This window comes from Lissotriton vulgaris, chromosome 6 (assembly GCF_964263255.1).
Source record: "Lissotriton vulgaris chromosome 6, aLisVul1.2, whole genome shotgun sequence".
Classification (NCBI taxonomy): Eukaryota; Metazoa; Chordata; class Amphibia; order Caudata; family Salamandridae; genus Lissotriton; species Lissotriton vulgaris.
In genome coordinates, this window is record NC_141694.1 from 1562051741 (window position 1) to 1562067818 (window position 16078).

Sequence of the window (16078 nt, forward strand, 5' to 3'; positions counted from 1 at the left end):
TTCACTTCACATTTCGGGTTGAACACCAACTACATTTAACAGCTTATCAGCGGTTTTGTCCAATTCCCCATCTTTAATTGCCCATTATGTGTCCTGGATCAGTGGTTTGAGTGTTTTCTCTGGATGTGTCTAGTGAGGACAGACAAAAAACAGTGTCAGGGGCTAGACTTTTCATGGTACCCACCTTCCCGACGTGCTAGTTTCCTAAACAGCTACACACCCGTCCTGTTAGCACTCACCCGCTCTGCCACAACTCTCCAGAGTTGCGGCCACACTTGCGCATCCTCCAGTGGACACCACCACTCCTCGCTCCAGCTCTCAGATACTTCCTCTGCTCCGCCTTCCTCTTGTCTTTCCTCCTCTGGATTTCTCTGGACTTCAGCTTCTGTCGAGTTGTCGCCGTCTTCCTTTCGTTGTCTCTGGATCGTCCATTTCTCTCTTCCCACTAGATGCTTTCCGGGGTTGGCTCCGCCTCCAGGTGTAGGGTTGAACCAACTCCTATCATCGTGTGATGACACATGATAGGGATGGGTTATTTCCCAGCAGTGGATGGGATCCTTATTTTGATTCCGGGTCACGTCCTGCCTCCGGTCTTTGGAGTGTGGACCCATGTCTGGTTGTGCAGATATGTTTTGGGGGCCAGGATGGATTTCCTCGCATCCCCCTTCCCTAGCTGTCTTTGTAGTGGTATTGTTTTCCTGTGGATATCTGGATAGAAAATCCACATTGACTTGGTCTTTCCCTTTTCGATGTTGGGTGAGAAAGCGATATGGCTGTAGGGCTAGGAACCATATTAGCACCCTCTTGTTATGTCCCTTGTTCCTTGCCAAACATTCTAGGGGTGAAAAAGGGTCTTTGCACTCGTGATTTAAACTGTGTATTTACCTTCTTTTACGATAAGTGTGCTGTATCAGATTAGTGCCTGCACACTACCGAAGTGACAATGTATATGGCCTAGCGATAGAAATCACTAGGACTCTGGTACGCACAACTATGAACAGTATGTTTTCCTGTTATCACATTCAATTTATTTTGATCTGTATTTTAACATTGCAAATATATTACATTTACATATAAATCATCATGAACATCTTGTCCAAGATTAATTACAAAAAAAACTATTTGCATCTTTAGCAACAAAAACAGTTGAAAACACAGGTTAATAAAAGAAAACTACCCAATGCATTTCGGGGCATTTGTGCCCCTTCGTCGGGGGTCTAAAAAAAGGAAAAGAGATACAAACAAGGAGGATGTTATTTATATGCCATAAACAATGTTAAACATTTGTCTCTCTTAATTTTTCATTGATTGATGCTTACCTAAAATACGTGAACAAAATGCTAAGCCTGTGTCGAAATTGCGTTTTTTTTGTCAATAGTTTTCTGAAAAACCGAAATTGTGAACTGTCATTAGACGGTTATTTCAATAGTGTCTTATATTGCGTTCTGTAAAAAAATGCTAATCTGCATTACCTGTCATATACTCAAATGACGAATCTAAAAAAAAGGGGAAAGAAATTGCAATTGTTTGAGCTCTGGCGCGTCCAAAAAATAAATGGCTTGTAAGCGTGTGGAAGATCAATATAAAGGGCTCACCTGTGTATTGTGTCGGTTTCGTGTACGTGAATGAAACCTAAATGAAAGGAATGGCGTTTGTCAGAGAACTAGTGCTGATGAAGTAAAGCGATTTAGAGAAAAATAAATAAACATCCTTTACCTGCGAGTCTAGACGAACAGAATTCGAGCTCGCTATAGTCCCAATTCACGAAACTACAAATAAAGATAAGCAATCCGTTATCGTTAACAGTCCAAGCCTTGTTCGAGAGCTAGAAATCATTCCAGCAATACGTAAGTAAGCTTACCGTTCGACTAGAAAGTGCTCGCCGTAAGTGGAGCTGAAACGCCATCAAGCTCACCAGTATACCGTTTACACGAGTGTGCGAAAGTGTGAATCCGTCATCTATTTTAACTCGCTAAACGTCACGGAGTAAACATAAACAATGGACATTGAAACTTCCCTAGTCAGTTTTTTATGTCCGAAAACTTTATATATTATGAATATATGACGTAAACTGTCAGAATCTGTGAAAAACCACTCTAAATATCTAGTATATGCATGTAGCCATCATGACATGATGCGAGAAGTATTAACCAAACTTATGGCGAAAATAAGGGAACGTGTTACAAATGCTGACCGAAGCCAAGGTTTTCGTGGATTTCACGGGGTCATTCATATAAGATTTTTTCTACGATGCACATAGATCTATCGAAGGTATGGCCAGTTCATTGTGTAATTGTTTCAGACATGTAAGGGAGCGAATTTACTATTTTTCATGTCTTGTGAACTGATTGCGAGCCTAAGGGTCAACATAGACTAAGGACATTCAGAGCCTCACTGATCTGCTTTGTAACCAAAAGCTTTATCCATGCTGAGTGTGCAACGTAAACAATAAGAATCTGTGACAAACTGCTCAGATAATATTGTGAGATTATGCGTCTGGACATAACGAGGAAGTATCTCACAGAAGCTATAAAGCAAAAATGGTGATATAAGCGAACTTATTTGTCAACTGGCCCAAGCAGAGTTCTTTGACCATAAATATTGTGTGAACCACACGAAGAATCCACGGAGTCTTACATTTAGAATCTTGTGCAATGAAGTTAGTAACCTATCGAATTTATGGCCAGTTTAGTGTGTATTTGTTTGTTTACAATGATGGGAGGACTGAATCTGCATATTTCAATTGAGTGCCATCAACCTTCGTAATTTACACAAACCATTCTCTTGTTATGATTTTCACCTGCCTATTTACAATCTAAAGGGATATTTTAAATTAAAGTCTAATTTTACAAAAAAGTAATACAAACATATCCTGTCTCATTATTTGTTAAATATTCCATTACAGACAATGAACTTATTAGGAACATAACGTGTTTAGTAGTGTGTGTTTATCTGTGTGTCTGACCCTGTATACCCCATCTACAGAAAGCATGTCATTTCCATCCAAGTCTTTGGGGTACTGCTTCTACGATTTGAAACCGAAGCTGAGCAATATTGTGATTCTTATCCATCCAATGTTGTGCCAATGGTGATGTTAAGTTTTTAGTTCGTATACGACTCTTGTGTTCTGGGAGTCTCAGTTTTATCTTTCTGTCTGTCTTCCCGATATACAAGAGCCCACACGGGCATTTAATCGAGTACACTACGTGCTCTGAGTCACAATTTGTAGAATGCCTGAGCATTATTTTTTCTCCAGTGCGTGGGTGCTGTAGTATATTCCCTGGAATTACATTATTGCAATTTTTGCAATTGTAGCATCTCATAGTTCCTTTGTGTGTCAATTCTTGTTGTAGAAAGGTGGGTTTGCTAAGAAGTTCTTTGAGATTTTGTGCTCTTTTATACGCAAACCGTGGTCGTTCATTAAACAAAGTTCCAAAATCTTTTTCTGCCAATAGAATTTCCCATCTCTTTGATATTGTTCTTTTTATGTCCCTTGAAGCGGTTGAATATTTGGACACAAATACCATTCTAGAATTTGGAGTCGCTGACTTTTTTTGAAGAAGTTCTCCTCTAGGTATTGCTTTAATTTTTTCAAGATGAGCTTCTAGTAATTTTTTCGGGTACCCTCTATCAAGATATTTCTGTTTTTGATCATTCAGGCTTTTCTCACATTGTTCCATGTCAGAAGAAATGCGTTTAATCCTCATAAACTGGGATACTGGCAAGTTATTTATCAAATTAGCTGGATGAAAGCTGCTGTAGAGAAGCGCAGTGTTTTTGTCAGTTGCCTTCTTATATAGTTTTGTCTGGATGGAATTATCCTTGAGTTCGACAAGAACATCCAAAAATGGCAATGCTGTATTGCTTACATTATATGTAAATTGTATCCTGGGGTCCACTAAATTCAGGCTATTGATGATGTTTAATAGTTCTGCTTTTGAGGATTTCCATATGATGAAGATATCATCAATATAGCGCTTATAGTAGACTAGACCTTGCTGCCAGACAGGATCTTCCAAAATAAAATCCAATTCGAATTTTGCCATGTAAATATTGGCATATATACATGCCCCTGGAAAACCCATCGCTGTGCCTGTTAGTTGACTGTAGTACTTGTCTTGCCAAAGAAAATAGCTGTTCAAAAGACAAAACTCCAACAGTTGTAATAGCAAAATCCTTTATTTCATTTGGTTTGTCCGTTCTGAGTAGAGCCCAAAACTTAACATCACCATTGGCACAACATTGGATGGATAAGAATCACAATATTGCTCAGCTTCGGTTTCAAATCGTAGAAGCAGTACCCCAAAGACTTGGATTGGACAATGCCAAAATACTATTACAGAGAGAAGCGTATTGGATCCGTAAATTACAGACAATGACTCCTCTTGGATTAAATGACAAGATGGAAATGACATACTTTCTGTAGATGGGGTATACAGGGTCAGACACACAGATAAACACACACTACTAAACACGTTATGTTCCTAATAAGTTCATTGTCTGTAATGGAATATTTAACAAATAATGAGACAGGATATGTTTGTATTACTTTTTTTGTAAAATTAGACTTTAATTTAAAATATCCCTTTAGATTGTAAATAGGCAGGTGAAAATCATAACAAGAGAATGGTTTGTGTAAATTACGAAGGTTGATGGCACTCAATTGAAATATGCAGATTCAGTCCTCCCATCATTGTAAACAAACAAATACACACTAAACTGGCCATAAATTCGATAGGTTACTAACTTCATTGCACAAGATTCTAAATGTAAGACTCCGTGGATTCTTCGTGTGGTTCACACAATATTTATGGTCAAAGAACTCTGCTTGGGCCAGTTGACAAATAAGTTCGCTTATATCACCATTTTCGCTTTATAGCTTCTGTGAGATACTCCCTCGTTATGTCCAGACGCAGAATCTCACAATATTATCTGAGCAGTTTGTCACAGATTCTTATTGTTTACGTTGCACACTCAGCATGGATAAAGCTTTTGGTTACAAAGCAGATCAGTGGGGCTCTGAATGTCCTTAGTCTATGTTGACCCTTAGGCTCGCAATCAGTTCACAAGACATGAAAAATAGTAAATTCTCTCCCTTACATGTCTGAAACAATTACACAATGAACTGGCCATACCTTCGATAGATCTATGTGCATCGTAGAAAAAATCTTATATGAATGACCCCGTGAAATCCACAAAAACCTTGGCTTCGGTCAGCATTTGTAACACGTTCCCTTATTTTCGCCATAAGTTTGGTTAATACTTCTCGCATCATGTCATGATGGCTACATGCATATACTAGATATTTAGAGTGGTTTTTCTCAGATTCTGACAGTTTACGTCATATATTCATAATATATAAAGTTTTCGGACATAAAAAACTGACTAGGGAAGTTTCAATGTCCATTGTTTATGTTTACTCCGTGACGTTTAGCGAGTTAAAATAGATGAGGGATTCACACTTTCGCACACTCGTGTAAACGGTATACTGGTGAGCTTGATGGCGTTTCAGCTCCACTTACGGCGAGCACTTTCTAGTCGAACGGTAAGCTTACTTACGTATTGCTGGAATGATTTCTAGCTCTCGAACAAGGCTTGGACTGTTAACGATAACGGATTGCTTATCTTTATTTGTAGTTTCGTGAATTGGGACTATAGCGAGCTCAAATTCTGTTCGTCTAGACTCGCAGGTAAAGGATGTTTATTTATTTTTCTCTAAATCGCTTTACTTCATCAGCACTAGTTCTCTGACAAACGCCATTCCTTTCATTTAGGTTTCATTCACGTACACGAAACCGACACAATACACAGGTGAGCCCTTTATATTGATCTTCCACACGCTTACAAGCCATTTATTTTTTGGACGCGCCAGAGCTCAAACAATTGCAATTTCTTTCCCCTTTTTTTAGATTCGTCATTTGAGTATATGACAGGTAATGCAGATTAGCATTTTTTTACAGAACGCAATATAAGACACTATTGTAATAACCGTCTAATGACAGTTCACAATTTCGGTTTTTCAGAAAACTATTGACAAAAAAAACGCAATTTCGACACAGGCTTAGCATTTTGTTCACGTATTTTAGGTAAGCATCAATCAATGAAAAATTAAGAGAGACAAGTGTTTAACATTGTTTATGGCATATAAATAACATCCTCCTTGTTTGTATCTCTTTTCCTTTTTTTAGACCCCCGACGAAGTGGCACAAATGCCCCGAAATGCATTGGGTTGTTTTCTTTTATTAACCTGTGTTTTCAACTGTTTTTGTTGCTAAAGATGCAATTTGTTTTTTTTGTAATTAATCTTGGACAAGATGTTCATGATGATTTATATGTAAATGTAATATATTTGCAATGTTAAAATACAGATCAAAATAAATAGAATGTGATAACAGGAAAACATACTGCTCATAGTTGTGCGTACCAGAGTCCTAGTGATTTCTATCGCTAGGCCATATACATTATAAACATTCTAGGGGGGCATGATCACTGAACAGTAAGATTTCCTGTCCCTCCAAATAGTACAGTAAGGTTTCAATAGCCCATTTGATGGCAAGTGCTTCCTTCTCTATGACGGCATACTTTTTCTCTCTGGGAAACAGTTCAAGGCTTATATACAGAATGGGGTTTTCTTACCCTTGAGGTGTCTTTTGGGATAACACCACCCCAAGACCCCTTTCTGAGGCGTCAGTTTGTAGTATGAATGGTCACGAATAGTCAGGACTGGATAGGACGGTTTCGCAAGTTATGGACGTTTTTAGGGAATTGAAGGCTTGAAGTAGATCAAGAGAGGGATGCTGTAATACTACTTCTGTTTTAATGTGCTTCTGTAACAAATCCATCAGAGGGACGGCTGTTTGGGAAAAATTCTGAATGAACCTATGGTAATAAACCAGAAAACGCAAGAAATCTCGGAGAACATGCTTTGTTTTGGGGAATAGATGCTACCTTGTTGCTTTGGTGTTTGATAACCCCTTCCCCTATCATGTACCCAATGTAATGGACAGTTTTGACAGCCAGGTGACACTTAGTGGGGTTGATCTTCAGCCCATGAGCCCCCAAGGCCTGTATCACCGCACATTGGTGGTCTAAGTGTTGGTCCAACGTGTCACTATAAATGATGATGTCATCTATATAGGCCACAGAGTACCTTTCATGTGGCTGGAGAATCATAATTATAGTCATCTGAAAGGTGACTGGGGCTCCATGCAAACCGAAAGGCAATACTGTGAATTGGTATAGCCCATCAGGGGTGGAACAGGCTGTCTTCTCCTTATCTTGTTCTCTAAGAGGTATTTGCCAATACCCCTTACACAAATCTTGGGTGCTGATGTATTTAGCCTTGCCCATTCGTTGGATCATCTCGTCCACCCTAGGTAATGAATAGGAGTCAAATTCTGATATTTAATTGGCTTCCCTTAAGTCTATACAGAACAAACCAATCCATCGGGTTTGGGCACCAAGACACTAGGTGAACGCCATTCACTAACTTCACTAACTGAGGGTTCTATGATGCCCATGTGCGGCATCTGTTGAACCTCCTCCTTGATGATTGATCTGCCTGCTTCAGGTATCCTATAGGGTCTCAAGCATACACTTTTTCCCAGAAGGGTTTTTATGGAGTGCTCCAGTAAGGGCGTTTTTCCTTGAGACAGGGAAAACACCTTCCTTAAAGGGTGGAGTCTCTCTATTAGGTTCTGTTTTAGGGGTTGTGAGAGGTCTGTATCTATATATTGGTCAAACTACGGATTTTGTCCTGACGTTACCCCCACCAACATAGTAACAGGACCCTCCCATCAGTTTGTGGGTGGTATGCGGACGTGCAGATCTGTGTGATCCTAGCTGTGAGCATACCTGTCTCATGAGCTTGGAAACTAATGGTGTTTCTTGGTCGGTTAATATCTCCTTCGAGAACCCCACCCGGAAAAAATATTAACAATGGCTTTTTCGATATATGAGGCATTTGGGTGTTGCAAGGCTACTGCTTAGGGGAAGAGGGTGGTATAATCAACCAGGAAAAACACATAACAACACCCGATCTGTGAGGGTAACAAGGGACCTCTGATGTCCATGCCTACTCGACAAAAGGGCTTGTCTATGATTGGGAGCGGATGAAGGGGAACTCGGGCAGGCCTATATCGGCTATTCTTCTGGCATATGGAGCATTCGCAGCAGTAGGTTTTTACCTGCTGGCATATCCCTGGCCAGTAGAATCTCTCCAAGATAGCCTTCTCTGTTTTTTCATTACTGAAATGCCCACCCAACTGATGACTGTTCGTGAGGTAGAGAGCTTTATCATGAAAAGATTCAGGTACTAATAACTGTGGATGTTGTGTTGGGCTCATTTCTATATAGCAACCCATTCTTCACAAAAATTTGGGGATCTACTTGAAGGGGGACTTCTTGCGTTGTTTCCCTGTTCCAGGCCTCTTGCAGAACAGGGTACTCTCTTTGAGCTGCATGGAAATTCCTGTCGGTTTTCCCAGGAAAATCCTGGACATGATTCTTCTTTCTGTCATTGCTTCTGTTTTTTTCTAACTTTCGAAGGGGCCATTCCAGTTTATCATCTCGGAAAAAAGGAGCAGTGTCCCACCACTTTTCTCCCTCTTCTTTGTTTTCTTGGAGTAACCCGGTCAGGTCAGGGTAATTGTTTCCAACGATTAACTGTTCTGGTAATTGTGGGATGAGTCCTACCCATAGAGTTGATGCTGGTTCTGATCTGTGTTGGATAGAAACATCTTTGGTAGGGTACTGTTTTTTGTCTCCGTGTACACATTGTATGGATACCCTGGAGACAGCCTGTGTCCATTCATAGAAAGCCGGCAACGGTAGGGAGGTGTTTTTTTTCCCTGGAGGGGAACAGTAGTAGTTTCCTACAACTCCAATCTCTATAGGTTCCTCTTTCTGTGGGCAGAACCTTGCTATATGCCCTATACCAACACAATGAAAGCACTGAACACTGTGGTCCCGTCATTTACGGTCTGAGTGCAGGAGGTACGGGTATGACTGTAACAGGGTCTGGTTTCCTCACGATAAAGGGTCGAGAAGGATGATGACCCCCAATTCCTCTAGGTCTCCAAGGTGTCTCCTCTCAGCCCTTCTGCATTTCTTGTGCTCTGCTGTAAGCACTGGCTATCTCCACAGCTGACTCTAGTGTGAAACGGGCATGCTGGCGAACCCACTTTTGTATTGGGGGATGAAGGGACTCCAAGTACTGTTCTAAATAAATGTTGCCCATTATCTCTTCCTTGGTTGTGGCTATGAGTTTCAACCACCTGTCAGTCATGTCCTTTACTCGGAAATACAAAGCTCTGGGTGTCTCATGAGGCCACACTTTAATCTGTCACAGCTGTATCCTATATGCTCTATCATCAATACCCAATTGTTCCGATATACACTGTTTAATGTCTGCATATGTGGTCACTCCTTACAAATATCCTGACTGTAGGTCTAATAATAACGGACCTCATTTTTCCACAGGCCAGGCTGCCATCAAAGCCATTCATTCAAGATTTTTGAAAAAGTAGTCAGGCTCTTCACCGCTCACCTGCCTCTGCATGACAATGGAGGGTAGAGAGGTATGACCCCTCTGTTGCCCTATGGCCTCAGCTAGCTTTCCCATGACAGTTTCTTGTGTCTGGCTTTGACCAGTCAATGTCTGTTGTAGCTTTTCTCGGTCCTCTTCGGCCATCGAAAAGAACTTCTCCATGACCTTTTCCAAGTTCCGTTGGCCCTCTTCCATCTGGGAAACACACAACCTCCATGTCTCCGGATCCCACTTCTGACACCACATGTGGGATGGCAGACCCTATAAACAGACGCAGAGGCTGGATATATTTCTTAATGGTGGTATTTTATTTGATTTCCTAAATTTCACACTCTTGTTATAAGGGACTTCTCAGTGTATCTCTGTTCTTTCTCTTCCTTCCAGTACCCTTGTTCCTTCTTCTTACCGTTTCCTGGTTGGATGCTTTCCCCAGAAACTCAATCCCTTCACCTCACCCGTTTGGTGCACCAAGAAAAGAGAGGGGGCGGGCTTAACAAAAAACAATAGAAAGAACAAATAATTGTGGAATGCTTCTTCCCTGGTTTTCTCCAACGTAGTTTGCAAGTTCTCTTCACAGTTCAGGGTGAACTCCAACTACATTTAACAGCTTATAGGCAGTTTCGTCCAATTTCCCGTCTTTAATTGCCCACTATGTGGCCTGGATCAGTGGTGTGAGGGTTTTCTCTGGATGTGTCTAGTGAGGACAGAACAAACGAGTGCCAGGTGCTAGTCTTTTCGTGCTCCCCACCTTCCAGACGTGTTCATTTCCGAAACAGCTACCCACCCGTCCCATCAGCACACACCCATTCCGCCGTTGCAGTTGCACTTCCGCATCCTCTACTCCTCGCTCCAGCTCGTGGATTCTTCCTCTCCTCCGCCTTCCTCTTTTTTACCCTTCTCTGGATTTCTCAAGACTTCAGCTTCTGTCGATTTGTCTCCGTCTTCTTTCCATGATTCCGGATCCCTTCTCATTGTCTCCAGATCATTTGTTTTCTCTTTCTCCACGATAGTCTTTCCGGGGTTTGCTCCACCTCCAGGTAAAGGGTTCAACCAACTTGTCTCATCCTGTGATGTCACATGACAGGGACAGGTTATTTCCCGGAAGTGGATGGGATCCTTGTTTTGATTTCGGGTCAGGTCCTGCCTCCGGTTGTCAGAGCGCGGACCCTCGTCTAGTTGTGCAGGTATGCTTTGGGGGCCAAGATTATTTTTCCTCACCGTAAGCTCTTCTTCTCTTAAACCACATACCCGCCAGATTTCTATGAATAACAACACATAGGCCACAAAACGTATAAACAATAAATACACGCAGCAGTGTCCTTTGCTGCTATTTAAGCATAATCATCTTACAAAACCACCAAGTACAATGGATATGTAAGTTGTATTGTATTGTATTTTATTCATGTCTGTACAGTGCATATTAAACCCCTTGTAAACTTAAAGCACTTTCTGGGTGGTCAGGTTGAATAAGTTACATCTCATTTAATTTGTCTGGAGAGGAAATGCAACACTGTGCTTTGCAGTTAGATCCCTCTCACCCTTCATAATGCATGGTTACATGAAAGTTGTTTGCATTTTGGCCTATATGGGATATTTTGGGTGACGTGAGATCTGATAGGAGCTGAGAAGGAATGCGAGGCAAGTACGGTGCACCTACTGTTGTTGCAGATAATCAAGGGATGTAGCAGAGAGTTTTAAAATAGATGTGGCACCTGCAGGATCATACCTGATTAAGCTTGGACAGTAGCAAATCTAGAAACTCTCATTGGTCTGCATCAGTTGGCTACACTAGGGTACATGGAATCCACTCAGTTACATCAAAATACCATATCCATTGAGGTCACCAAGAGAGTTGTACACCAAAACAGTGTGGCAACCAGTGGCGCAACACATGCATTTGCAGCCCCCCCCCCCCTGATTGAGCCTGGAGAGGGCCCCTCCACATACTTTGCAGGGGGGACCCCTCAAGTTTCGTTATGCCAGTGGTGGCACCTGTATTTCTGAGTACAGTGGGGGCTGGGTCAGAGATGTGACTGAAATAACAAAGGGACTGATTTTGAGTTTGGTGGAGAGATACTCTGTCACAAACCTGGTAGAGTACCTGTCTCCTAAAAATTAAATCAGGCCCAAAATATTTTGTAATCCTTTAATTACCCTTGCTCTAAATATAATGCACACACCATACATTAAAAGGATAATTAAGTTAAACTAATCTGGGAGAAATGCACTGTTCTTGCAGGAAAGCTCAGTTGGGTAATGTGATCAATCCAGATGTCAGTGTGAATAACCGAAGGGTCACTAATTACAATTTTTTAGTTGGTGCACTGGGGAATAGTAATATGTCTATTTATAGTGCTAATATTTCAGAGCCTGTGACAAAAAGTAATGCAAATATAAAAGCCAGTAGATTATAAAATAGAGCACAGCAGTTTAAAACAAATCACACAGTATAAGATAGGTTGCAAATAGTGTAGGATAGGCTGCCACAAAATGTGCAAAAATATTAAGTGCTCACAGTGCTTTAGTAAGTTATAATAATTAATATTAGCAATCGGATTGAATTTAGGGCCTAATTACGCTGTTGGGCGGACTTAAATCCTCCCAACATCCTCTCGGTCCTGGGACCGACCGACCTCTGGTCGGCGATCCCAACCACCTAATTAGGATTCGTCCAAGCACAGTTCGGTAGTATTCCTACATTTTCCTATGGGAGCAGGCTTTAGGGCCATAAACCGGCCGTAATACATGCTCCCATAGGGCAATTGGAAGTGTGGTTCATCACCGCAGCTCGTGGTAGGCACCCAAAGATGCCTATCACGGGTGCAGGGATCAACAGAGGGCACCCATAGGTGCCCCCTCAGCCCCAACTGGAGGTTGCACACACAAGAGGGTCCTGCTGGGGGGCCCTAAAAATGCTTTCCCATATGGTTTTCATTTTGGAAAGGCCGGCGTGGAAACCATGCCAGAAAGTGTGCATCATAATCCCAAGGGCAGAAAGGGCACCCTTTGGAGTTATGAGCCGGTTCCGACTGGCCAACAGTCTCCTTGAGCCTGTCAGAAGCCAGCTGGAATGACCTGCCGGGTTAGTTTCCGACCACCAGCATTGTAACGCGGAGGTTAGAAAGTAAACCGAGGGCTCAATTATGATGCTGCCCAGAAGGGTTCAACTGTCATTCGGAGCCTTTCTGGGATGCATCGTAATCGGCCACTTGGTGGAAAACATTTGGATGGGTTTCCATTAAAAGTGCTCATTCTGGAACTGGTACCACCTCAATGAACCTTTCAAAAGAATAACCTCTTGTCATAGGAAAGCTTTAAATGACATTGTCATTTAAAGTGGCTCTCAAATAGCCTTTAGATTTACTGATTAACCAATTGAACACATTTATATTTCTTTCAGATAGCTTGAACACTGGAGAGAAGGCACGTTTCTTAAACTTCCTGGCTCTCTTCTCCTATCACAGTGCGGGAGATCACCTCCGTCCCTAGCAGACTGAAACAGCTCAAGGTCGACAATCACCTTTCAGGAATGGCTGTTTTATAACAAAACATATGGGCCCTGTTTTGGTAAAATCAAAACGGTTTGTAATCTAATTGCCAAAAGATCCTCCCACATCATCCTTTGAGTCCACGCAGGCGTAATAACAGAAGGCCCAACTGCTGGATGTGGTTTTAAACCACTGAGGTTGTCCTGTAGGATGTCTTCTCAGGAGCAACAAGGAGCAATCACATTAGAGGTACTGCTGAGAATGGAAATTATTGCATTGGTTCCACCTGGGAGCAACTGAGAATAATCCCAGTTGAGACACTGTTAAATACAGGGATTATCATATGGAGTCTACCCAGGACCAACAGAGGCAATCCCATTATAGGCATGGTTAAGTCTGTCTTCGATATTAAACAGAGCGTACCCAGGGATGACAGAGGAGAATATTCTAGGAGAGTATATTAACCCACCCAAGGAGTACCATTCTGTAAGAAATTGGGGGTTATTCGATGTGCAGGATGTGAGACCTATGATGTAATAGGTCCGCAACTGTGTCCTTAAAGGGAATCAAGCACCCAGTGTAGCACTTGACTCTCTCAGGGTAGAAAAGCAGAGCAGAGCAGTCTAATGCTTACTCAGGAGAGGTGGTGTAATCTCAAGTTGCTGACATGTAATAACAACACTGAACAAATGATTGTCCAACCAGCGCTCTTTTAAAAAAAAAAAAGAAAAATACATTTGTTACACAGACACTACTAGATTCTACACATTAAACTACAAATAGGGGTGTTTTTTTAAATAAAGCAGTGCTATTGGCTTCGTCAATGGGTCACCACATTATAGGAACGATAATCACATGCTGAAAATGGCCATCATATCACTGGAATCAGTAGACAGGTTTAACTGCATTCATTATTGTCAGTAAAAGCATTGCAAAAAATCATTATCAGCCTTATAGTTTGAACAAAGCATTCAGATCAAAATGACATGTGACAGAGTCTTTCTTTTACACATTGAGGCACATACAATGCAGACATAGGGTCAACCACTAGATGTCTCTACACTCCCAGGCTAAAGGACAAAAGCTCCAGCTCTGGAGTACTTTAAAAAACATTTAAAAACTCTCCGGAGGTCGTGAATTTAATGACTCAGAAGTCTTATGGGTGTTTTTTAAAATCACTTTTAGAAGACGCTGCTGCTGCACTCCTGCAGCACTCCTGCAGCCTCCACTAGAGTGAAAAATAATGTTGGTAGTGCCATTGTCCCTCCTTAGGGCACCGATAAAGACAGGAATATGAAATTAAAGTCCTTGCAGAGTCTAATGGGGTGCTCCCAGCCACAAACAGTGACAATTATAACTGCAGGTTCTCCTGCTGTGCAGCTTTGCTGTCTGTGGGTTTTCTTTTGTTTTGTTTAGTTTATATCAGGTGACCTGGTCCCACCCAGGTCACCTGCAGCTTTCAGAAGTGTTGAGGTTTGCAAGGGTAGCCAAAGACCCCTGCGCTCTGCCAGTACCCCTCTTCTCCCGGCAGCCCCTGAGGAATGAAGCAGAGTCATTCTCCTCCCGGCGCAGTGAGAGGCAATTCCTGAGTTGCTACAACTCTCGGCTGGAGTGTGAGCCTTCGCTATGCAGGGGGCTGCCTCCATGGTCCCTGGGATGGGGTCCTGGGACTCATTCCTGGAATCGCTGGGCCCACACCTTTGCCACACGGCATGGCATTATTACTTATAGTTATGAGCTAAGGGCTGCAGAAAGAACCTCTTAGGGAGGTTGCATATGCACACCCTCTCCCCTACAATAATCAAAGTTGTGCCAACCCCTGGGCACTGGACAACCCTGGGAGTATGTTCAGGAATAGCGGTGGAATCCCCTGTGCTTTGATATTTCAGCATGGGTCAAAGGTCAAATCCTTTAAAGCTGGATAACTCTGGCCCTATTGGAATGTTTTTGTTGATCCTGGGCTCATTTTACTCCTGTTAGTGAGCGCTAGCCACCAGGCTCTAAAATAGTGGACTTTGCAGGGAGCTGGTTTCACTGGCTCTCTGCTCCAGCTTTTCATCTATGCCTGCCTCGCCGTGCTACTTTCATCCTGCAGGGCAGCAGAAGTCAAGGTCTCCCCCTAATTGGTCCTCAGGGGGCATATGGGGGCCAGCACCACTGGTCCTGGAAATACCCATTTCATCCTGGAGGTCAGTTGGATTCAAAGTCCATAGTCTATCATGCGGTGTATCAGGTGGCTTATTGTACCAACTGTACATGATATTGCTGCCATAGCTGTCCAGCACTAGGGTCTTATTTCTTGTCTCTATCTTGTGCAAGTGTTTTAAGTGGGTGTGAAAAGTTCTAGATCCCTGGCACCAAAGGCCAATCCTAGCATTCCGCAACATCTCTCCACCCCTGTCCCAAACTTACTGCACAGCATTTAGGGTCAATCCAACATCGCACCATCAAATTGTCTATGTTCAGAGACACTTTTAGGGCCTTAGGTTCCCCCCCAGCTGATGTCATTTGTAGGTACTTTCACACCAAAACTACAAATGTCTTGACCCCAAATGTCTGGGCTTCTGCCTCAATTCAGTGTGCCTGGGCTGTCTCAAACCAGGTGCAGTGTGACAGCTAATTACCAGATACAGATTTTCTTCCCCAGCCCTTCCTTCTCATGAACTGAGTCTAACACTTAGAATCACAACTTTTGGGTGGAGAGACATGTGTTCCCTCTGCCGGAGAACCGAGTAATTAACTTGGCTGAGCTGAGGGTTGAAAGGCCTGGAATCTGTTTCCGAACTGAGCCAGAGAAACATGACAATTCTGGGCAGCCCATAAGATATACACACAGGGCATAAGGGCTTGCGTATTCAAACTTGGCCTGCAAAAAGAAAAAGGTATCCCCTAATTACTTTTAGGTCCAAGAGGAGGGGGAAGCAGCAGACATTATGGGGGAAACCTCTCAACTGACCTATATTTCTTTATAATCTTGCCTCTTAAGGATCATTAACAGAACCCAACCCAATATCAGTGACATACAACAACATTAATTCAAAAA

At 42.3% G+C, this 16078-nt stretch overlaps 1 protein-coding gene across 1 annotated transcript in view; it reads left to right on the plus strand.

The window, feature by feature from the left end:
* PCSK2 (proprotein convertase subtilisin/kexin type 2) overlaps positions 1 to 16078 on the plus strand; it is an 838444-nt gene that overhangs the window by 414600 nt on the left and 407766 nt on the right. The window lies entirely within an intron of this gene.